The sequence below is a fragment of the Oncorhynchus tshawytscha genome, linkage group LG24 (assembly GCF_018296145.1).
Source record: "Oncorhynchus tshawytscha isolate Ot180627B linkage group LG24, Otsh_v2.0, whole genome shotgun sequence".
Lineage (NCBI taxonomy): Eukaryota > Metazoa > Chordata > Actinopteri > Salmoniformes > Salmonidae > Oncorhynchus > Oncorhynchus tshawytscha.
The window spans coordinates 455,534-479,722 of NC_056452.1; the positions used below are offsets into that span (position 1 = coordinate 455,534).

General features: G+C 43.1%; 1 protein-coding gene across 7 annotated transcripts in view; it reads left to right on the forward strand.

Annotated features, from left to right (window-relative positions):
* LOC112223893 (actin-binding LIM protein 1) overlaps positions 1-24,189 on the forward strand; it is a 166,831-nt gene that overhangs the window by 103,183 nt on the left and 39,459 nt on the right. The window lies entirely within an intron of this gene.

Sequence of the window (24,189 nt, forward strand, 5' to 3'; positions counted from 1 at the left end):
ACCTCCAAATACAGGCCTCAGTGTAACGCTCATTCCTTCAACGATAAATGCAAATCAAACCATCACACCTGGTGAGACAAAACCGCAACTCGTCAGTGAAGAGCACTTTTTGCCAGTACTGTCTGGTCCAGCAACGGTGGGTTTGTGCCCATAGTTAACATTGTTGCCGGTGATGTCTGGTGAAGACCTGCCTTACAACAGGCATACAAGCCCTCAGTCCAGCCTTTCTCAGCCTATTGAGGACAGTCTGAGCACTGATGGAGGGATTGTGTGTTCCTGGTGTAACTTGGGCAGTTGTTGTTGCCATCTTGTACCTGTCCCTCAGGTGTGATGTTTGGATGTACCGATCCTGTGCAGGTGTTGTTACACGTGGTCTGCCACTGTGAGGACGATCAGCTGTCCGTCTCCCTGTAGCGCTGTCTTAGGCGTCTCACAGTACGGACATTGCAATTTATTGCAATCTCTGCAGTCCTGCAGTCCTCCTGCCTCCTTGCTGCATGCCTAAGGCACGCTCACGCAGATGAGCAGGGACCCTGGGCATTTTCTTTTGGTGTTTTTCAAAGTCAGTAGAAAGGCCTCTTTAGTGTCCTGAATTTTCATAACTGTGACCTTAATTGCCAACCATCTGTAAGCTGTTAGTGTCTTAACGACCGTTCCACAGGTGCATGTTCATTTAGTTTTTATGGTTCATTGAGCAAGCATGGGAAACAGTGTTTAAACCCTTTACAATGAAGATCAGTGAAGTGATTTGGATTTTTCCGAGTTATCTTTGAAAGACATGGTCCTGAAAAAGGGATTTTTCTGCTGAGTTTATTAATTGCATTCATTTTTGTTTCTAAAATGTCATTTTGAGAACAGTTCTTTCACATCTCAAAATAGGACAATGCCCCTTTAAAGAGAACTTCATTCCAAAAGACCTGGCTACAGTAGGCTAGACAAGAGAAATGCTGAAGTGTTTCTTTTGTAGCTTTTTTGTAGACTATCAACAGTAGCCAGCATATTGCCAGTATGTTCACTATTGAAGGTTTACTTTTGTAAATCACTTTCCCTAAAATAAATCAACTCAGCGAGATTGATGGGCGCTTCTTTTTACTCAGGACAGCTAGCGCGTGCTGTGTTAACGTAATTCAATTTCTGTGATGCTCAAGTGATCTAGAAGTTGTCACTTGCGGGAACGTAGTGGTGCTTGAATGAACATCCAATTATATTGCTCAAATACAAATGGCACAACTTTTGTACATGTAGTTTTCAATGGTAGACTGACAGATCAGGTAAATGTTGAACTGGAATGCAAAAATGTGCAGAGTACTGGCCCGGTCGGTGCTGATGCTTTCTTTGAAAGTGGTGAGAAGTAATGGGCAAATGTGGTCTCGCCACACGTTTTCCGGTGGTTCTGATATTAAAGCGTCAATCTGTCATCATTTTTTAAAACTTTTAAATGATTTACACTCATTGATTATTATATAATATAACTTATACAGTGAATTCGGAAAGTATTCAGACCCCTTGATTTTTTTCCAGATTTCGTTACGTTACAGCCTTAAACATTTTTTTGAATTTTTTTGTATTCAGATGTTTTACTCCGTGCATTTTTTAAGCACCTTTGGCAGCGATTACAGCCTTGGGTATGACGCTACAAGCTTGGCACAGCTATATTTGGGGAGTTTCTCCTATTCTCTGCAGATCATCTCAAGCTCGGTCAGGTTAGATGGGGAGTGTCGCTGCAGAGCTATTTTCAGGTCTCTCCAGAGAGGTTCAATCGGGTTCAAGTCAGGGCCACTCAAGGACAATCAGAGACTTGTTCTGAAGCCACTCCTGCATTGTCTTGGCTGTGTGCTTTGGGTCATTGTCCTGTTAGAAGGTGAACGGTCGCCCCAGTCTGAGATCCTGAGCACTCTGGAGCAAGTTATCATCAAGGATCTCTGTACTTTGCCCCGTTCATCTTTCCCTCGATCCTGACTACTCTCCCAGTCCCTGCCGCTGAAACAGCCTTAGAACATGTATCTACGGCTGTCTGGACCAAAAGAGTATGGCATGACATCCTCTTTCTGCCCAGACAGCATGGACTTTGAATAGAGTACCAGTTAAAAGTTGACATACCTACTCATTCAAGGGTTTTCCTTTATTTTTACATTGTAGAATAATAGTGAAGACATCAAAACTATGAAATAACACATGTAGTAAGCAAATCAAAATATATTTTATATTCTTCAAAGTAGCCACCCTTTGCCTTGATGATAGCTTTACACACTTGGCATTCTTTCAACCAGCTTCATGAGGAATCCTTTTCCAACAGTCTACATATGTTGAGCATATGGAGCAGATTTTCATCAAGGATCTCTCTGTACTTTGCTCTGTTCATCTTCCCCTCGATCCTGACTACACTCCCAGTCCCTGCCGCTGAAAAACATCCCCATGGGCCTCCCGGGTGGCGCAGTGGTCTAGGGCTGTGCCACCAGAGACTCTGGGTTCGAGCCCAGGCTCTGTCGCAGCCGGCCGTGACCGGGAGGTCCATGGGGCAACGCACAATTGGCCTAGCGTTGTCCGGGTTAGGGAGGGTTGGCCGGTAGGGGTATCCTTGTCTCATCGCGCACTAGCGACTCCTGTGGCCGGCCGGGTGCAGTGCACGCTAACCAGGTCGCCAGGTGCACAGTGTTTACATTGGTGCGGCTGGCTTCCGGGTTGGATGCGCACTGTGTTAAGAAGCAGTGCAGCTTGGTTGGGTTGTGTTTCGGAGGACGCATGGCTTTCGACCTTCGTCTCTCCCGAGCCCGTACGGGAGTTGTAGCAATGAGACAAGATAGTAACTACTAACAATTTGATACTACAAAATTGGGGAGAAAAAGGGGCTAAAATTTAAATAAAAAATAAATAAAAAACATCCCCACAGCATGATGCTGCCACCACCTCCACTGTTGGGATGGTGCTAGGTTTCCTACAGACATGATAAGATCCGGCCCGTTTATTAAATTTAGACTGGCCGTTTAATAAATTCTGGACATTAATAAAAGATCTCCCAAATAATCCCAGCCAAAATCCGACATGCAGTGGCAAAATAATACTAAAATGGCGCGGACAGACATGGCAGCTCTGCTTCTGGCTCCTAAGCAACTTTGCAATATTTTGTTTTGTTAGATACTACTGCACTGTTGGCGCTAGGAACACAAGCATTTCGCTACATGCGCAATAACATCTGTTAAATATGTGTATGTCAACAATAACATGTGATTTGAATAACACGATTGTGGTTGTCTAGTGTGTATTCTGGCGTTTTTTTGTGGTTTCTACAGGGCCGGCGTTATGGGTGGGCCTTAGGGGGGCGTGGCCCACCCTACCGTACCTCCTTGTCTGTCCAAATAAAATATTGATAATTTAATTGACTGAAATGCGCTCCGACAAAAAGACGCATCAATCTCAAAGTATACCAGCGAGCGAAACAGCACCCCTCTGTTTCAGTATGTGTAGACCATGTATCCGAGGCTGTCTGGACCAAAAGATTCTGGCATGTCATAATATTTCTGGCATCATATACATGGACTACATGTACAGTACCAGCCAAAAGTTTGGACATACCTACTCATTCAAGGGGTTTCCTTTATTTGTACTATTTTCTACATTGTAGAAATTAAGTAACACAATCTATGAAATAACACATATGGAATCATGTAGTAAACAAAAAAGTGTTAAACCCAAAAACATTTTAGATTCTTCAAAGTGGCCACCCTTTGCCTGATGACAGCTTTACACAATGTTGGCATTCTCTCAACCAGCTTCATGAGGAATGCTTTTCAAACAGACTACAAATGTTGAGCACTTGTTGGCTGCTTTTCCTTCACTCTGCGGTCCAACTCATCCCAAACCATCTCAATTAGGTTGAGGTCGGGTGATTGTGGAGGCCAAGTCATCTGATGTAGCACTCCATCACTCTCCTTCTTGGTCAAATTGCCCTTACACAGCCTGGAGGTGTTTTGGGTCATTGTCCGGGTTGAAAAACAAATGATAGTCCAACTAAGCACAAATCAGATGGGATGGCGTATTGCTGCCTTTGAATTCTAAATAATATCACTGACAGTGCCACCAGCAAAGCACAATCACACCATCTCCTCTATGCTTCATGGTGGGAACCACACATGCAGAGATCATCCGTTCACCTACTCTGCGTCTCAGAGACCAAGCAGTTGGAACCAAAAATCTCACATTTCCACCGGTCTTATGTCAATTGCTAGTGTTTCTTGGCCCAAGCAATTATCTTCTTATTGGTGTCCTTTAGTAGTGGTTTATTTGCAGCAATTTGACCTTGAAGGCCTGATTCACGCAGTCTCCTCTGAACAGTTGATGTTGAGATGTGTCTGTTACCTGAACTCTGAAGCATTTATTTGGCCTGCAATTTCTGAGGCTGGTAACTCTAATGAACTTATCCTCTGCAGCAGAGGTAACTCTGGCTCCTCCTTTCATGTGGCGGTCCTCATGAGAGCCAGTTTTACCATAGCGGTTGATGGTTTTTGCGACTTGAAGAAACTTTCAAAGCTCTTGAAATTGTCCGATTGACTGACCTTTATGTCTTAAAGTAATGAACTGTCATTTCTCGTTGCTTATTTCAGCTGTTCTTGACATAATATTGTTAGGTAAGAACTGACGGGGAACTATAAATGCTCAAACCAAGTTTATTCACCCAAAGGTTTGGACAGCTGAACAGATGAGAAACATATTCATATTTCATCCTGATAATGTCAGGTTAGATTATATTTGTTATTCTGTTAAGCCCTATGTTCTGAACCCGCTTTGGTGCTTTAGTTGCCAAGGAATCGGACATGTTGCAGCAGTGTGTAGAAGGGAGGTCCCACAATGTCAGAAATGTGCAGGAGGGCATAATTAGAGGAAGTGTACAGTTGGAATAGAGAAAGCACTGTGTTAACTGTGGGATGCCCATGAAGCTGGGGATCCGAAGTGCCCTGTGAGAGAGAGAGACAAGTTGAGATTGCCAGAATTCGAGTGGGGCAGGAAGTGGCCTATGCTGAGGCAGTGAAGAGAGTAGAAAATAGCCCAAGGGTGAGTGAGTCGATTGGGAGGCCCCCGGTGAGTAGGCCTGAAAAGAAAGGAGCCAGAGAGGATGATTTTAGTAAGGTTGGATTTCTTGTGTTTATAGCCATGGTGATCAACTGCACTGCACTAATGGAGCGGAAATCAAAGCAGATAGATGTGGTTGTTGCAGCAGCAGAGAAATATTTGGGTGTGAGAGATTTTTGTGTAGAAGATCGACAGGAACGTTTGAGAGAAGGGGTTCCATCCTCCCAGGCCAATGGCCTGGTTTAGGGGCAATGTAGCGATATGCGGTAGTGGATTTTGGGGGATAGTGTTAAATGGTGGTGCAAAGTTTTTCCCTTTCCCCCTTTTTTTTGGGTGACGAAAATGTACACTCCGAACTGTGAAAGGCAGCAATACGCAACAGTGTCTAGTCTGCTGAAAAGCCACACGAAGGAGGCACACTGCTTCGAAGTTAGCTTCTTAGTGATTTCAACGCATGCCTCGGAGTTCCAGTATCAAACGTAACATCACTACTAACTAGCTATTCTGTTAAGGTAAGAATTATCAAAGGTAAAAAGTTGTTGCTTTGTTTCTTGAAACTGTCTCTGGGCAGTGACTGTTGTTAACGTTAGCTTGCTAGCTAGACTAATGGAGGTTAGTCAACTAATAGACCTTGCTTGGTTGACTTTTTGTGCAGATCATTCTATGCATCGTTCTGTTTGTTAAGCTAACAACGTTAAACGTTGAATTTAGCTAGCTAGGTGGCTACTTACTACCGCTAAATTCAACATTTAACCAAGCAAGTCAAATTGCCAGGATAAATGATTCCAAAACCCTTGTATGGATTACATGTCAATAGTCACGACGCAACAAGCAGTCCTACAGATAGGAGCAATCGGAGTGGGGAAAAGGTGATAGTGTATTGCTAACCACACCAAAGACTGCATTAAAAATTAATAAGATAAAGATGTCACTTTTGAAAGCCTATTTCACACCATAGCCTGCTGAATTTGCAAGATAACTTTTCTTTCAATTAGATTTTCTGACAAATAAAAATGTGGCGCTGACTCGCCCATGGATTGAGGATTCAATGAAGACGAGTTCGTCATTCGACTAGCCATGTGCAACATGCATACGCAGTTACAAGCCTGCTGGAGTTAACGGCAGGCGGGCAAGCAATATCCACTGTCGTAGTATGGATGAAGCCTGACCTGGAATGTGACATTAACAAGCTCGATAGCTTTATAAAAGCCTGAGTAGTATACCACTCTAGTTACACACACACTTACCACCATTCCCGTGTATCTCTCTGTTAGTCTAATGGCTTGTGTTAGTCTAATGGCTGGGATGCCAGTGAGATATTCAACTAGGAGACGTATGGAGTCAACTCCACCTATGTAGACATGAAAATCCTCCCCTCAGCTCCTCAATGTCTTTTATAATGTTTAGTTTTGCATTCCTTGCTTCGACAAGCACCCCATTTCAAAACAGAATACCTGTATTTATACTGGTATGCCTTACTGATAAGACCATGTCAATTAGAGGTTGACCAATTTATGATTTCAACCGATACCGATTATTGGAGGACCAAAAAAAGCCAATACCAATTAATGGGCCAATTTTATATACATGTAATAATGACAATAACAACAATACTGAAATAATTTTAACTTAATATAATACATAATCAATTTAGTCTCCAATAAATAAATCAAATGTGTTCAATGTGGTTTAAATAATGCAAAAACAGTGTTGGAGAAGTAAAAGTTGTAGCGGTATTTATTAGAGAGGGGTTAAGAAAGATTTTGTTCGGGCGCCAGGCAGGTATTAACCATGCCGGGGAAAAAAAGAGAAAAAAAAGAGTAGAATAGAGAGAGTACCACTACCCGACCCACACACATCAACAGAAGAGACTGCCTAGAGTATAGCCTGTTTGCCAGAAGCCAGTGGAGAGAAGAGAGAAGATACACCTATAAACCCACGTCACAGCACAGGGGTAACCCCACCAATAACACCTCATACAATAATAATGATGGCAGAGCAATTGAACAGCAACTTCATTGAAACAATTTAGAAGAAAGAACCCAGTCATCAACAGAGGATTTGCAATATTCTGTATTACCTTCCAGTGGAGGAGTGCAAAGGGTATGAATGTGGGGGGTGTTCATAGACAAAATGAAGGCCTTAAAACAATGTCCACAATCTTTTCGGCCACAGGTCATTAGTACACCCCACCTCAATACAGTTCAAATAACAATACTCAACTTGCAAGCAGTCTCCCTTTTAACTAAAATGCCAAACCAAATACTTCTGACAGGGCAATAATAATCCAGCTCTAATCAACATCAACGGGAAGTGCATTTGAAAAATAGAAAGCCTGCTGCAGGGTAAAGCACTGGAATGATAGAGGGAAGAGAAATATAACAAGAGAGATCTTACCTGTGGTCTCCAGGCGTGCAGTTGTACTGTCTGATCACCTGATGGTTTGTTGGTTTGTATGTCAAAGCTTCGCAACAATGTTGCTACTAATCCATGCGATCCATAACCGGTGCGGTCCCAAACGATAACATCCACGACCTAGAGCGGTCACACCGATGATTGAGTTTAACACTTTATAAACTAAACACACTGAAAATAAACAAAACTTCTGCAGCATAGCACACACAATCAAACTGTGGCGCCAACCAAGAGCTCCCTCCCAGAGAGCTGAAAGAGCTGTCTTTATTTCCTGCTTCCTTACTGCTGATGCACTCTTAAAGTAGCAGCGCACGGTGAAGGCTCCGTGCAGGATTTCGCCACAAAGTGCAATATGTGCCATGTAAAAAAGCTAACGTTTAAAACTTGTTAGAGACAGAGGGCAGCATTCGGAATTTTGGATGACTGAGGTGTCCAAAGTAAACTGCCTGTTACTCAAGCCCAGAAGCTAGGATATGCATATGCATGATAGTATTGGATAGAACACTCTAAAGTTTCTAAAACTGTTAAAATTATGCCTGTGAGTATAACAGAACTGATTTGGCAGACGAAAACCTGAGGACCAATTTTTTTTCCTGTTGACCTGCCAGCCAATTCCAAGCTTAAGCTATTGAAACCAAAGACTTCCGCCTCCCAAATTGCAGTTCCTATGGTTTCCACTAGATGTCAACAGTCTTTAGACATGGTTTCAGGCTTGTATTCTGAAAAACCAATGAGGAAAAGTTGTTTATCCTCAGGAAGTCCCATGGCAAAACTAGTCTAATTGCACGCATGACCGAAGGAGCGCGCTGCGTTCTTTTCTTTTCCTATTGAAAATATTTCGCTCCGTATGAAATATGATCATTTATTTAGATATTACAGTACCTAATAATGAGTTAGAAACGTTGTTTGATTTGTTTGGATAAACTTTACTAGTAATGTTTGGAACTCTTATGTCTGCATTCTGAATGGGTGGATTACTGAACTCAATGACGCCTACTAAACGGACTATTTGGGATATAAAGAAGGAATTTATCGAACAAAACGACCATTCATTGTGTTCCTGGGACTCTTGTGATTGCGATCAGCAGAAGATCTTCAAAGTTAAGTCACTTATTTTATTGCTACAGTGCCTTGCGAAAGTATTCGGCCCCCTTGAACTTTGCGACCTTTTGCCACATTTCAGGCTTCAAACATAAAGATATAAAACTGTATTTTTTTGTGAAGAATCAACAACAAGTGGGACACAATCATGAAGTGGAACGACATTTATTGGATATTTCAAACTTTTTTAACAAATCAAAAACTGAAAAATTGGGCGTGCAAAATTATTCAGCCCCCTTAAGTTAATACTTTGTAGCGCCACCTTTTGCTGCGATTACAGCTGTAAGTCAATTGGGGTATGTCTCTATCAGTTTTGCACATCGAGAGACTGACATTTTTTCCCATTCCTCCTTGCAAAACAGCTCGAGCTCAGTGAGGTTGGATGGAGAGCATTTGTGAACAGCAGTTTTCAGTTCTTTCCACAGATTATCGATTGGATTCAGGTCTGGACTTTGACTTGGCCATTCTAACACCTGGATATGTTTATTTTTGAACCATTCCATTGTAGATTTTGCTTTATGTTTTGGATCATTGTCTTGTTGGAAGACAAATCTCCGTCCCAGTCTCAGGTCTTTTTCAGACTCCATCAGGTTTTCTTCCAGAATGGTGCTGTATTTGGCTCCATCCATCTTCCCATCAATTTTAACCATCTTCCCTGTCCCTGCAGAAGAAAAGCAGGCCCAAACCATGATGCTGTCACCACCATGTTTGACAGTGGGGATGGTGTGTTCAGGGTGATGAGCTGTGTTGCTTTTACGCCAAACATAACGTTTTGCATTGTTGCCAAAAAGTTCAATTTTGGTTTCATCTGACCAGAGCACCTTCTTCCACATGTTTGGTGTGTCTCCCAGGTGGCTTGTGGCAAACTTTAAACGACACTTTTTATGGATATCTTGAAGAAATGGCTTTCTTCTTGCCACTCTTCCATAAAGGCCAGATTTGTGCAATATACGACTGATTGTTGTCCTATGGACAGAGTCTCCCACCTCAGCTGTAGATCTCTGCAGTTCATCCAGAGTGATCATGGGCCTCTTGGCTGCATCTCTGGTCAGTCTTCTCCTTGTATAAGCTGAAAGTTTAGAGGGACGGCCAGGTCTTGGTAGATTTGCAGTGGTCTGATACTCCTTCCATTTCAATATTATCGCTTGCACAGTGCTCCTTGGGATGTTTAAAGCTTGGGAAATATTTTTGTATCCAAATCCGGCTTTAAACTTCTTCACAACAGTATCTCGGACCTGCCTGGTGTGTTCCTTGTTCTTCATGATGCTCTCTGCGCTTTTAACGGACCTCTGAGACTATCACAGTGCAGGTGCATTTATACGGAGACTTGATTACACACAGGTGGATTGTATTTATCATCATTAGTCATTTAGGTCAACATTGGATCATTCAGAGATCCTCACTGAACTTCTGGAGAGAGTTTGCTGCACTGAAAGTAAAGGGGCTGAATAATTTTGCACGCCCAAGTTTTCAGTTTTTGATTTGTTAAAAAAGTTTGAAATATCCAATAAATGTCGTTCCACTTCATGATTGTGTCCCACTTGTTGTTGATTCTTCACAAAAAAATACAGTTTTATATCTTTATGTTTGAAGCCTGAAATGTGGCAGAAGGTCGTAAAGCTCAAGGGGGCCGAATACTTTCGCAAGGCACTGCAATTTCACCGGATGTTGTCGAGGTGGGTCACTAGCGGGACCCCTTCGCCAGAAAGGTTATTCCAAGTTTAAGTTCCTTGCTCAGAACATGAGAACATATGAAAGCTGGTGGTTCCTTTTAACATGAGTCTTCAATATTCCAATTTAAAAAGTTCTAGGTTGTAGTTATTATAGGACTATTTCTCTCTATGCCATTTGTATTTCATATACCTTTGACTATTGGATGTTCTTATAGGCACTATAGTATTGCCAGCCTAATCTTGGGAGTTGATCGGCTTGAAGTCATAAACAGCGCTGTGCTTCAAGCATTGCAAAGAGTTGCTGGCAAACACAGGAAAGTACTGTTTGAATGAATGCTTACGAGCCTGCTGCTGCCTACCTCCGCTCAGTCAGACTGCTCTATCAAATATCAAATCATAGACTTAATTATAATATAATAAACACACAGAAATACGAGCCTTAGGTCATTAATATGGTCAAATCCGGAAACTATCATTTCGAAAACAAAATGTTTATTCTTTCAGTGAAATACGGCATTCATAAATCTAAATATTGCTGTTACATTGTACAACCTTCAATGTTATGTCATAATTATGTAAAATTCTGGTCTTTGTTAGGAAGAAATGGTCTTCACATAGTTCGCAAAGAGCCAGGTGGCCCAAACTGGAGTTTCCTCGTCTCCTCGTGGAGTGTAATGTAATAGGCCATAATCGGCGTCCAAAAATGCAGATTACCGATTGTTATGAAAACTTGAAATCGGCCCTAATTAATTGTCCATGCTGATCTAATCGGTCACCCTCTAATGTCAATCTATCTCTCTCTCCCCCCTCAGTTTTCCTCTGGAGAGGCCTGTCTTGGATGAATAGGTCCAAGGAAAAGAAGGCAAGAGTACAAGTACTGTACCATGGTCTAAGAGAGAGGTGACATGAATGAGTAGTGCTGAGGGCAGATGGGTCACGAGAGGAATCGCAGACTTACACTAATACGTGATCACATACAAACGTGTAACAGTGTTAAGAATGTGCTGTAAGCTCACTCCGCAGCTAGCTTGAAATGTTGCGGATGAAGCCATCCAATTTGTGGCTCAAACTGTTGGTACTTTGTCAAGGAGGACAGTTGTGTGTTTGCGAGCAGAGGATAACTGGTTTGTGCCCAGTGTGGGACAGTGGAGGAAGATATGTTGTTTTTGCATTAGCACTACACACCTGATTCAAATCATCAACACATGATAATAAGTTGATCATTGAAATCAGCATTGTAGTGCTATGGCAAAAAAAAACTAATGTGCCACACTTTGGGTGCCCAGGACCAGGATTAAGAAATGGTGTTCTATCTAGACCAGTCAAGGCATTCCTAGACGATCACCAAACATTTCTGTAGAAAAGCTAACGATAAAAGCTTTCATTCCTTTCAAATAAAATTGAATTTAACTGTTTGCGGTAGGTGCACTTGATTCAGAAGACAAGGCAAACGGGTAGGCAAAGTGTTCTCATTTTAAACCGTTTAATTTGTCTGAAAAGACACATCAGCTACCCAGCAGACGGGGAGATCTGTGGCTAAATCGAGTGCGCTTAATGCTCTGGCCAATCGGATAGCTTTAATCATAAAACATAAAACACACTCCTCCCTACTTCCACTCGCGCTGCAGCTGCAATGAATGATTAGCCAAGTGTATCGATAGACCTGTGTTTTTATTATTATTAGCAGCTCGTCATGTCTATTTTAATTAAGAGGAACATTTCACTTAACCTGGTGTTAGGAACAATCTGAATTTGTGCATCAGGAGGAAGATGGTGTCCCCTCTCTGGTCAGTCTCAACGGAGGAAAGAAAGGAGAGAGCAGGGAAGCTGAGAGGCAGATCCTCTGCTGCTCTCTCCCTCCCTCTGCTGAGAGTAATGCCGTGTTCAAAACAACTGGGAACTCAGAAATCTCTGACCTCCAACTTTAATGCGTTCAAGACAACCTGGAACACTGGGTGAAAAAATTATCTGACTGGAAAAAATCGTTTTGAAGGGTCATCCGACACGGAATTCCAAGTCGGATACTCTGGCATCTTTCTAGAGGTCCGACTTTCCGACCTGAAGATCACTGACTTCATGATTTTACCTTTTTCCCAGAGTTCCCAGCACCATGACCATCAGATGCAGGTACCACCAGTCCAGTAAAATAAAACAGATAATTATTTGCAAATTATTCAAATGTATGCTTAGCTGTGCCTCGAAAGTGCTACACCATCTGATACATTTTGTTATCAAAGCTAGAGTTTTGAAAGGCCAGGCATATAGCCAATATGGTGTGATAATGCATTAGGGCTACTGCACAAACCTCATTCCTACATAAGTTTTTATTAGGTTATTGTAAAAAAAAAAATAATAATAATGTTTAAATAAATTATCTGAACGCTAGGTCTCGGCTTGCTTTTTGATTGTGAAAGTGATCTTGACTAAGAAAAGGTTGGAGACAACTGATCTAGACTAATCACATTACCCTCCTCACCTCTCCCTGGCTACCGTATGTAAAAATGATCCATCTCTGTCAACACATTGACTATACTTCAATGGATGTTTGTATCTGTTTGCTTTATACCGCTCTCCGCGAGTCATACAAAGTTGGTTATGTTAAGCCAAGAGTGTAATATACTATGTCTATAGTACACACTGTGCAATACTGTATAATACTCAAGATTACTACGTACCTACAGTGTCTGCCTTGAGTCATACACTATCTGAAGTATAGGAGATGAAAATGGAGTGTGAACTGCCTGACAGTGCGGGGAGAGCACGGGAACTCGCACTTGTTTATAGCTTAGTCCTAGCTTTACATAAGCTTATTCTCTTATTCTTGCTTATTTGTTGGGGTTCAAATTGGCAGGATGTAAGGGAAGTATGTTTAGCAACTTAGTACTTAGTCCTGTAATGGTCAACTCTCATTAAGTTAGTTACTTTGCATAGCTTGTTCACCATGGAGATAAACGTGGTGTGCCTTGCGTCACCGGGGAGAGCTGCAAGTCCGCACGAGGGAAACATACAAAGCATCTCGATCTTGGCAAGGGTAGGCGTGGAGCCCGAGGGCTTAACAAAAACCGGGAGTGTACCGGTGGACAAACCAAGACAAAGACAACTAGAACCAACCCTCAGCACCGCAATACGAGTATCACCCAGGTTGGTACACTGTCACAAGTAATTAAACGAAGGACAAACCCGAACAAGATGCCACATGCCAAACCGAGTGGGGGGACAGCAGAGCACCCAGATAGAGAGTCTAGCTAGCAAGGTTCTCTATGTTATTGATATCTGGGTATACTGTACATCTGCGCTTATACACTCTAACATAGAGCTCTTACCAAGAGAATCCTCTCAGGAGTGCGCAGAGAAAAAGGAAGAGCTGGCCCAAGCAAGTCTCTTCTTATTGGTGTCCTTTAGTAGTGGTTTCTTTGCAGCAATTCGATCATGAAGGCCTGATTCACGTAGTTGAGATGTCTGTTACTTTAACTCTGTGAAGCATTTATTTGGGCAACAATCTGAGGTGCAGTTAACTCTAATGAACTTATCCACTGCAGCAGAGGTAACTCTGGGTCTTCTTTTCCTGTGGCGGTCCTTCTGGGAACCAGTTTCAGTATAAGGTTTGGTGGTTTTTGCGACTGCACTTGAAGAAACTTTCAAAGTTCTTGAAGTTTTCCGTATTGACTGACCTTCATGTCCTAACTTAATGATGGACTGTAATTTCTCTTTGCTTATTTGAGCTGTTCTTGCAATAATATGGACTTGGTCTTTTACCAAATAGGGCTATCTTCTGTATGCCAACCCTACCTTGTCACAACACAACTGATTGGCTCAAATGCATTAAGAAGGAAAGAAATTCCACAAATTAACTTTTAACAAGGCACACCTGTTAATTGAAATGCATTCCAGGTGACTACCTCATGAAACTGGTTGAGAGAATGCCAAGTGTGCAAAGCTGTCATGAAGGCAAAGGGTGGCTACTTTGAAGAATCTTGAATATATAATATAATATATAATAACACTTTTTTTGGCTACTACATGATTCCATATGTGTTATTTAATAGTTTTGATGTCTTCACTATTATTCTACAATGTAAAAAATAGTAAAACACTTAGAAAAATCATGGAATGAGTAGGTGTGTCCAAACTTTTGATTGGTACTATAAGTACTAGAAATACATGTTTATACAGTTGAAGTCAGAAGTTTACATACACCTAAGCCAAATACATTTAAACTCAGTTTTTTTCACAATTCCTGACATGTAATCCTAGTAAAAATTACCACAATAATTTGGGTGAATTTTGGCCGATTCCTCCTGACAGAGCTGGTGTAACTGGGTCAGGTTTGTAGGCCTCCTTGCTCGCACACGCTTTTTCAGTTCTGCCCACAAATTTTCTATAGGATTGTGGTCAGTGCTCTGTGATGGACCCTCCATTACCTTGATTGACTTTGTTGTCCTTAATTTGCCACAACTTTGGAAGTATGCTTAAGGTCATTGTCCATTTGGAAGACCCATTTGCGACCAAGCTTTAACTTCCTGACTGATGTCTTGAGATGTTGCTTCAATATATCCACATTATTTTCCTACCTCATGAAGCCATCTATTTTATGACTTGCACCATTCCCTCCTGCAGCAAAGCACCCACACAACATGATGATGCCACCCCCGTGCTTCACGGTTGGGATGATGTTCTTCGGCTTGCAAACTACCCCTTTGTCAAACAAACATAACGATGGTGATTAGGGCCAAACAGTTCTATTTTTGTTTCATCAAACCAGAGGACATTTCTCCAAAACGTACGATCTTTGTCCCCATGGCTTTTTGTGGCGGTTTTGGAGCAGTGGCTTCTTCCTTGTTGAGCGCCCTTTCAGGTTATGCCAATATAGGACTCATTTTACTGTGGATATAGATACTTTTGTATCTCCCAAGAATGAGCCAGACTTGTGGAGGTCTACAAATTTTTATCAGAGGTCTTGGCTGATTTCTTTTGATTTTCCCATGATGTCAAGCAAAGAGGCACTGAGTTTGAAGGTAGGCCTTGAAATACATCTTTAGGTACACCTCCAATTGACTCAAATGATGTCAATTAGCCTATCAGAAGCTTCTAAAACCATGATATAATTTTCTGGAATTTTCCAAGCTGTTTAAAGGCGCAGTCAACTTAGTGTGTGAACTTCTGACCCATGTGAATTGTGATACAGTGAATTATAAGTGAAATAATCTGTCTGTAAACAATTGTTGGAAAAATGACTTGTGTCATGCACAAAGTAGATGTCCTAACCGACTTGCCAAAACTATAGTTTGTTGACAAGAAATTTGTGGAGTGGTTGAAAAACGAGTTTTAAACTTCCGACTTCAACTCTATATGATTTTGTGTTCAGTAACTTATTTCCAGATTCTATTGTATTTCATTATTTATGTGGTGAGTGAACTATGTCGTTTTTGATTCTCTGGGCATAGATATTTTAAAGTAAATTGCATTCTGAATATTGTTTTCTTTATTTTTGAATTATTATTTGGGGCATTAGTCTGGTCTTATTGTTTGATATACATTTCAGTATGTTCTGTTCTCTCTGTGTATCCTTTACTATTTTTCCAATACCTACTTTTACCTGAAGGGAAGTGACCCTGAAAATCAGAGTTGTTTTGACAATACAGTAATTGAGAGCGTATTCATGGGTTATATTATTTATTTTTTATTTTATTTATTTTACCTTTATTTAACCAGGTAGGCAAGTTGAGAACAGGTTCAATTGCGACCTGGCCAAGATAAAGCAAAGCAGTTCGACAGATACAACGACACAGAGTTACACATGGAGTAAAACAAACATACAGTCAATAATACAGTATAAACAAGTCTATATACAATGTGAGCAAATGAGGTGAGAAGGGAGGTAAAGGCAAAAAAGGCCATGGTGGCAAAGTAAATACAATATAGCAAGTAAAACACTGGAATGGTAGTTTTGCAATGGAAGAATGTGCAAAGTAGAAATAAAAATAATGGGGTGCAAAGGAGCAAAATAAATAAATAAATAAATAAATTAAAATTAAATACAGTTGGGAAAGAGGTAGTTGTTTGGGCTAAATTATAGGTGGGCTATGTACAGGTGCAGTAATCTGTGAGCTGCTCTGACAGTTGGTGCTTAAAGCTAGTGAGGGAGATAAGTGTTTCCAGTTTCAGAGATTTTTGTAGTTCGTTCCAGTCATTGGCAGCAGAGAACTGGAAGGAGAGGCGGCCAAAGAAAGAATTGGTTTTGGGGGTGACTAGAGAGATATACCTGCTGGAGCGTGTGCTACAGGTGGGAGATGCTATGGTGACCAGCGAGCTGAGATAAGGGGGACTTTACCTAGCAGGGTCTTGTAGATGACATGGAGCCAGTGGGTTTGGCGACGAGTATGAAGCGAGGGCCAGCCAACGAGAGCGTACAGGTCGCAATGGTGGGTAGTATATGGGGCTTTGGTGACAAAACGGATTGCACTGTGATAGACTGCATCCAATTTGTTGAGTAGGGTATTGGATGCTATTTTGTAAATGACATCGCCAAAGTCGAGGATTGGTAGGATGGTCAGTTTTACAAGGGTATGTTTGGCAGCATGAGTGAAGGATGCTTTGTTGCGAAATAGGAAGCCAATTCTAGATTTAACTTTGGATTGGAGATGTTTGATATGGGTCTGGAAGGAGAGTTTACAGTCTAACCAGACACCTAAGTATTTGTAGTTGTCCACGTATTCTAAGTCAGAGCCGTCCAGAGTAGTGATGTTGGACAGGCGGGCAGGTGCAGGTAGCGATCGTTTGAAGAGCATGCATTTAGTTTTACTTGTATTTAAGAGCAATTGGAGGCCACGGAAGGAGAGTTGTATGGCATTGAAGCTTGCCTGGAGGGTTGTTAACACAGTGTCCAAAGAAGGGCCGGAAGTATACAGAATGGTGTCGTCTGCGTAGAGGTGGATCAGAGACTCACCAGCAGCAAGAGCGACCTCATTGATGTATACAGAGAAGAGAGTCGGTCCAAGAATTGAACCCTGTGGCACCCCCATAGAGACTGCCAGAGGTCCGGACAGCAGACCCTCCGATTTGACACACTGAACTCTATCAGAGAAGTAGTTGGTGAACCAGGTGAGGCAATCATTTGAGAAACCAAGGTCTGCCGATGAGGATGTGGTGATTGACAGAGTCGAAAGCCTTGGCCATATCAATGAATACGGCTGCACAGTAATGTTTTTATCGATGGCGGTTAAGATATCGTTTAGGACCTTGAGCGTGGCTGAGGTGCACCCATGACCAGCTCTGAAACCAGATTGCATAGCAGAGAAGGTATGGTGAGATTCGAAATGGTCGGTAATCTGTTTGTTGACTTGGCTTTCGAAGACCTTAGAAAGGCACGGTAGGATAGATATAGGTCTGTAGCAATTTGGGTCAAGAGTGTGTCCCCCTTTGAAGAGGGGGATGACCGCAGCTGCTTTCCAATCTTTGGGAATCTCAGACGACACGAAAGAGAGGTTGAACAGGCTAGTAATAGGGGTGGCAACAATTTCGGCAGATAATTTTAGAAAGAAAGGGTCCAGATTGTCTAGCCCGGCTGATTTGTAGGGGTCCAGATTTTGCAGCTCTTTCAGAACATCAGCTGAATGGATTTGGGAGAAGGAGAAATGGGGAAGGCTTGGGCGAGTTGCTGTTGGGGGTGCAGTGCTGTTGACCGGGGTAGGAGTAGCCAGGTGGAAAGCATGGCCAGCCGTAGAAAAATGCTTATTGAAATTCTCAATTATGGTGGATTTATCAGTGGTGACAGTGTTTCCTATCTTCAGTGCAGTGAGCAGCTGGGAGGAGGTGTTCTTATTCTCCATGGACTTTACAGTGTCCCAGAGCTTTTTGAGTTAGTGTTGCAGGAAGCAAATTTCTGCTTGAAAAAGCTAGCCTTGGCTTTTCTAACTGCCTGTGTATAATGGTTTCTAGCTTCCCTGAACAGCTGCATATCACGGGGCTGTTCGATGCTAATGCAGAACGCCATAGGATGTTTTTGTGTTGGTTAAGGGCAGTCAGGTCTGGGGAGAACCAAGGGCTATATCTGTTTCTGGTTCTAAATTTCTTGAATGGGGCATGTTTATTTAAGATGGTTAGGAAGGCATTTTAAAAAATATCCAGGCATCCTCTACTGACGGGATGAGATCAATATCCTTCCAGGATACCCCGGCCAGGTCGATTAGAAAGGCCTGCTCGCAGAAGTGTTTCAGGGAGCGTTTTACAGTGATGAGTGGAGGTCGTTTGACCGCTGACCCATTACAGATGCAGGCAATGAGGCAGTGATCGCTGAGATCTTGGTTGAAGACAGCAGAGGTGTATTTAGAGGGGAAGTTGGTTAGGATGATATCTCACAATCAAATGTAGACCGCATTATCTACCAAGAGAATTCTCTTCGATTATAATCACAGCCGTATATATCCCCCCAAGCAGACACATCGATGGCTCTGAACGAACTTTATTTAACTCTCTGCAAACTGGAAACGATTTATCCGGAGGCTGCATTCATTGTAGCTGGGGATTTTAACAAGGCTAATCTGAAAACAAGACTCCCTAAATTTTATCAGCATATTTTGCGCAACCAGGGGTGGAAAGACCCTGGATCATTGTTACTCTAACTTCCGCGACGCATATAAGGCCCTGCCCCGCCCCCTTTCGGAAAAGCTGATCACGACTCCATTTTGTTGATCCCTGCCTACAGACAGAAACTAAAACAAGAAGCTCCCACGCTGAGGTCTGTCCAACGCTGGTCCGACCAAGCTGACTCCACACTCCAAGACTGCTTCCATCACGTGGACTGGGAGATGTTTCGTATTGCGTCAGACAACAACATTGACGAATACGCTGATACGGTGTGCGAGTTCATTAGAACGTGCGTTGAAGATGTCGTTCCCATAGCAACGATTAAAACATTCCCTAACCAGAAACCGTGGATTGATGGCAGCATTCGTGTGAAACTGAAGGCACGAACCACTGCTTTTAATCAGGGCAAGGTGTCTGGTAACATGACTGAATACAAACAGTGCAGCTATTCCCTCCGCAAGGCTATCAAACAAGCTAAGCGCCAGTACAGAGACAAAGTAGAATCTCAATTCAACGGCTCAGACACAAGAGGTATGTGGCAGGGTCTACAGTCAATCACGGACTACAGGAAGAAACCCAGCCCAGTCACGGACCAGGATGTCTTGCTCCCAGGCAGACTAAATAACTTTTTGCCCGCTTTGAGGACAATACAGTGCCACTGACACGGCCTGCAACGGAAACATGCGGTCTCTCCTTCACTGCAGCCGAAGTGAGTAAGACATTTAAACGTGTTAACCCTCGCAAGGCTGCAGGCCCAGACGGCATCCCCAGCCGCGCCCTCAGAGCATGCGCAGACCAGCTGGCCGGTGTGTTTACGGACATATTCAATCAATCCCTATACCAGTCTGCTGTTCCCACATGCTTCAAGAGGGCCACCATTGTTCCTGTTCCCAAGAAAGCTAAGGTAACTGAGCTAAACGACTACCGCCCTGTAGCACTCACATCCGTCATCATGAAGTGCTTTGAGAGACTAGTCAAGGACCATATCACCTCCACCCTACCTGACACCCTTGACCCACTCCAATTTGCTTACCGCCCAAATAGGTCCACAGACGATGCAATCTCAACCACACTGCACACTGCCCTAACCCATCTGGACAAGAGGAATACCTATGTGAGAATGCTGTTCATCGACTACAGCTCGGCATTCAACACCATAGTACCCTCCAAGCTCGTCATCAAGCTCGAGACCCTGGGTCTCGACCCCGCCCTGTGCAACTGGGTACTGGACTTCCTGACGGGCCGCCCCCAGGTGGTGAGGGTAGGCAACAACATCTCCTCCCCGCTGATCCTCAACACTGGGGCCCCACAAGGGTGCGTTCTGAGCCCTCTCCTGTACTCCCTGTTCACCCACGACTGCGTGGCCACGCACGCCTCCAACTCAATCATCAAGTTTGCGGACGACACAACAGTGGTAGGCTTGATTACCAACAACGACGAGACGGCCTACAGGGAGGAGGTGAGGGCCCTCGGAGTGTGGTGTCAGGAAAATAACCTCACACTCAACGTCAACAAAACTAAGGAGATGATTGTGGACTTCAGGAAACAGCAGAGGGATCACCCCCCTATCCACATCGATGGAACAGTAGTGGAGAGGGTAGCAAGTTTTAAGTTCCTCGGCATACACATCACAGACAAACTGAATTGGTCCACTCACACAGACAGCATCGTGAGGAAGGCGCAGCAGCGCCTCTTCAACCTCAGGAGGCTGAAGAAATTCGGCTTGTCACCAAAAGCACTCACAAACTTCTACAGATGCACAATCGAGAGCATCCTGGCGGGCTGTATCACCGCCTGGTATGGCAACTGCACCGCCCTCAACCGTAAGGCTCTCCAGAGGGTAGTGAGGTCTGCACAACGCATCACCGGGGTCAAACTACCTGCCCTCCAGGACACCTACACCACCCGATGCTACAGGAAGGCCATAAAGATCATCAAGGACATCAACCACCCGAGCCACTGCCTGTTCACCCCGCTGCCATCCAGAAGGCGAGGTCAGTACAGGTGCATCAAAGCTGGGACCGAGAGACTGAAAAACAGCTTCTATCTCAAGGCCATCAGACTGTTAAACAGCCACCACTAACATTGAGTGGCTACTGCCAACACACTGTCAATGACACTGACTCTACTCCAGCCACTTTAATCATGGGAATTGATGGGAAATGATGTAAATATATCACTAGCCACTTTAAACAATGCTACCTTATATAATGTTACTTACCCTACATTGTTCATCTCATATGCATACGTTGATACTGTACTCTATATCATCGACTGCATCCTTATGTAATACATGTATCACTAGCCACTTTAACTATGCCACTTGGTTTACATACTTATCTCATATGTATATACTGTACTCGATATCATCTACTGTATCTTGCCTATGCTGCTCTGTACCATCACTCATTCATATATCCTTATGTACATATTCTTTATCCCCTTACACTGTGTATGACAGTTTTTTTTTTTTTGGAATTGTTAGTTAGATTACTTGCTCGTTATTACTGCATTGTCGGAACTAGAAGCACAAGCATTTCGCTACACTCGCATTAACATCTGCTAACCATGTGTATGTGACAAATAAAATTTGATTTGATTTGATTTGATATGAGGGTGCCCGTGTTTAAGGCTTTGGGGAGGTCCCTGGTAGGTTCATTGATAATTTGTGTGAGATTGAGGGCATCAAGTTTAGATTGTAGGATGGCTGGGGTGTTAAGCATGTTCCAGTTTAGGTCGCCTAGCAGCACGAACTCTGAAGATAGATGGGGGCAATCAGTTCACATATGGTGTCCAGAGCACAGCTGGGGGCAGAGGGTGGTCTATAGCAGGCGGCAACGGTGAGAGACTTGTTTTTAGAGAGGTGGATTTTTAAAAGTAGAAGTTCAAATTGTTTGGGTACAGACCTGGATAGTAGGACAGAACTCTGCAGGCTATCTTTGCAGTAGATTGCAACACCGCCCCCTTCGGCAGTTCTATCTTGTCTGAAAATGTTGTAGTTTGGAATTAAAATGTCTGAATTTTTGGTGGTCTTCCTAAGCCAGGATTCAGACACAGCTAGAACATCTGGGTTGGCAGAGTGTGCTAAAGCAGTGAATAGAACAAACTTAGGGAGGAGGCTTCTAATGTTAACATGCATGAAACCAAGGCTATTACGGTTACAGAAGTCGTCAAAAGAGAGCGCCTGGGGAATAGGAGTGGAGCTAGGCACTGCAGGGCCTGGATTCACCTCTACATCGCCAGAGGAACATAGGAGGAGTAGAATAAGGGTACGGCTAAAAGCTATGAGAATTGGTCGTCTAGAACGTCTGGAACATAGAGTAAAAGGAGGTTTCTGGGGGCAGTAAAATAGCATCAAGGTATAATGTACAGACAAAGGTATGGTAGTATGTGAATACAGTGGAGGTAAACCTAGGTATTGAGTGATGAAGAGAGAGATATTGTCTCTAGAAACATCATTGAAACCAGGAGATGTCATTGCATGTGTGGGTGGTGGAACTAATAGGTTGGATAAGGTATAGTGAGCAGGACTAGAGGCTCTACAGTGAAATAAGCCAATAAACACTAACCAGAACAGCAATGGACAAGACACATTGACATTAAGGAGAGGCATGCTTAGTCGAGTGATCAAAAGGGTCCAGTGAGTGGAGAGGTTGGTTGGGGGTCATGGCGATTTAGACAGCTAGCCAGGCCATCGGTAGCAAGCTAGCATAGGATGGAGGTCTGTTAGCCACCTCTTGCGTTCCGTCAGTAGATTAGTGGGGTTCCGTGTGGTAGAGGGGATTAATCCAAATCACACAACAACAACAAAAATAAAAACAATAGATATAGTTATAGAGGCCCAAGAAGAAAACATAATAATAATAAAAATAAATAAATTGTCCGATTGTCTATTCAGATAGCAGCCGGTAAGACAGCTAACGGTTAGCAGGCCGCAGATGGGCGTTCAGGTAACGTCGCGACGGAGGAGCCAGCCGGATCTCCTTCGGGTAGATAACGTCGGCAGTCCAGTTGTGAAGGCCCGGTGGGGCTCCGCGTAGGCAGTAAAACGGGTCCGGATAGGTGACTGCAGCCCAGGAGTGATTGATGGAACTCAGGAGTGATTGACAGAGCTGGCTAGCTCCGGAATAATTGATGTTTGCTCCGGAATCGACGAAGGCCGATAGTCACACGGATAGCAGCTAGCTAGCTGTGAGATCCGGGTATGAATGTCCAGAGAGCAGTCGAAATCCAGGGACATGGAGAGAAAAATTGGTCCGGTATGTTCCGTTCCGAGCCGCGCTGCGCCGTACAGAACTGGCGATAGATTTTCGAGCTAAAGGATAGCTGATGACCACAAACCGTGGTTAGCTGAATACTAACGATTTGCCAGTAAAGAAGCTAACTAGCTTCTGAACTAGCTTCTGATTAGCTTCTGGATTAGCTTCTGGCTAGTTTCAGGCTAGCTTCTTGGAGTTTCTGGCTAGCTTCTTGGAGGATTACAGATTTGAGGTAAATAATACTTTTTTATAAATATAAATTGGGGGTTGCAGGAGAGTGTTTTGAAGATGAGTTGATGGAAAATAAAAATAAAATGTATGTGAAAAAAGTTGTAAATATATATATATATATACAGGACACGACAAGACGAGGACAAAAGACGTCTGAACTGCTATGCCACCTTGGAGAGATTGTAGACCCTTGTAGATTGTAGAGATTGTAGAATCTATCTATTAGACCCTTCATTTGCAGCCAATGGTTTTCTAAGTTTTCAGATCCTCTTTAGCAACAGGTGACATGTAATGTTTAAGGAGTCATTTTATTATCACGATTACATTGTGCTCTGAGAATGGCCTTAGCTGCAATATGCCATTCGGGCCAATGAGTGTTACTGGGTATGGGACCTCACTAATGGGTTATGAGTGCTTTAGCCTTGTTTATCCACTGCCTACACAGAGGGATGAGACATTTTCCTATTATCTATCACCAAGAGAAGCCTTATGATACGATTACTGTAAGCCTGGAAGGCAGTGACATTATACAAATATTTGATTTCCCATAACTCATAGTCTGATTGCATCTCTGTCTGCAGACACGCTGACACCTACTATAGCAGGAAAGAGAGAGAGGAGTGGGAGAGAGAGACAGAGAGGAATAACAGCAGCAGATGAGAGAGTGGGCAAGCAGAAGGATTTGTGTCACTTACATTGTTGCAGACAGATATGCTGCTTTGTTCAATTCTGGATACACTGATGAAATGGAGCCATTGCTACTCTTCCATTCCCAAGGGATTTGGCCATTACAGAGTGTGTGTGCAGAAGATTAATCAGGAGATTACATAAGAGCATTTCACAATTCTGCTAAAGAT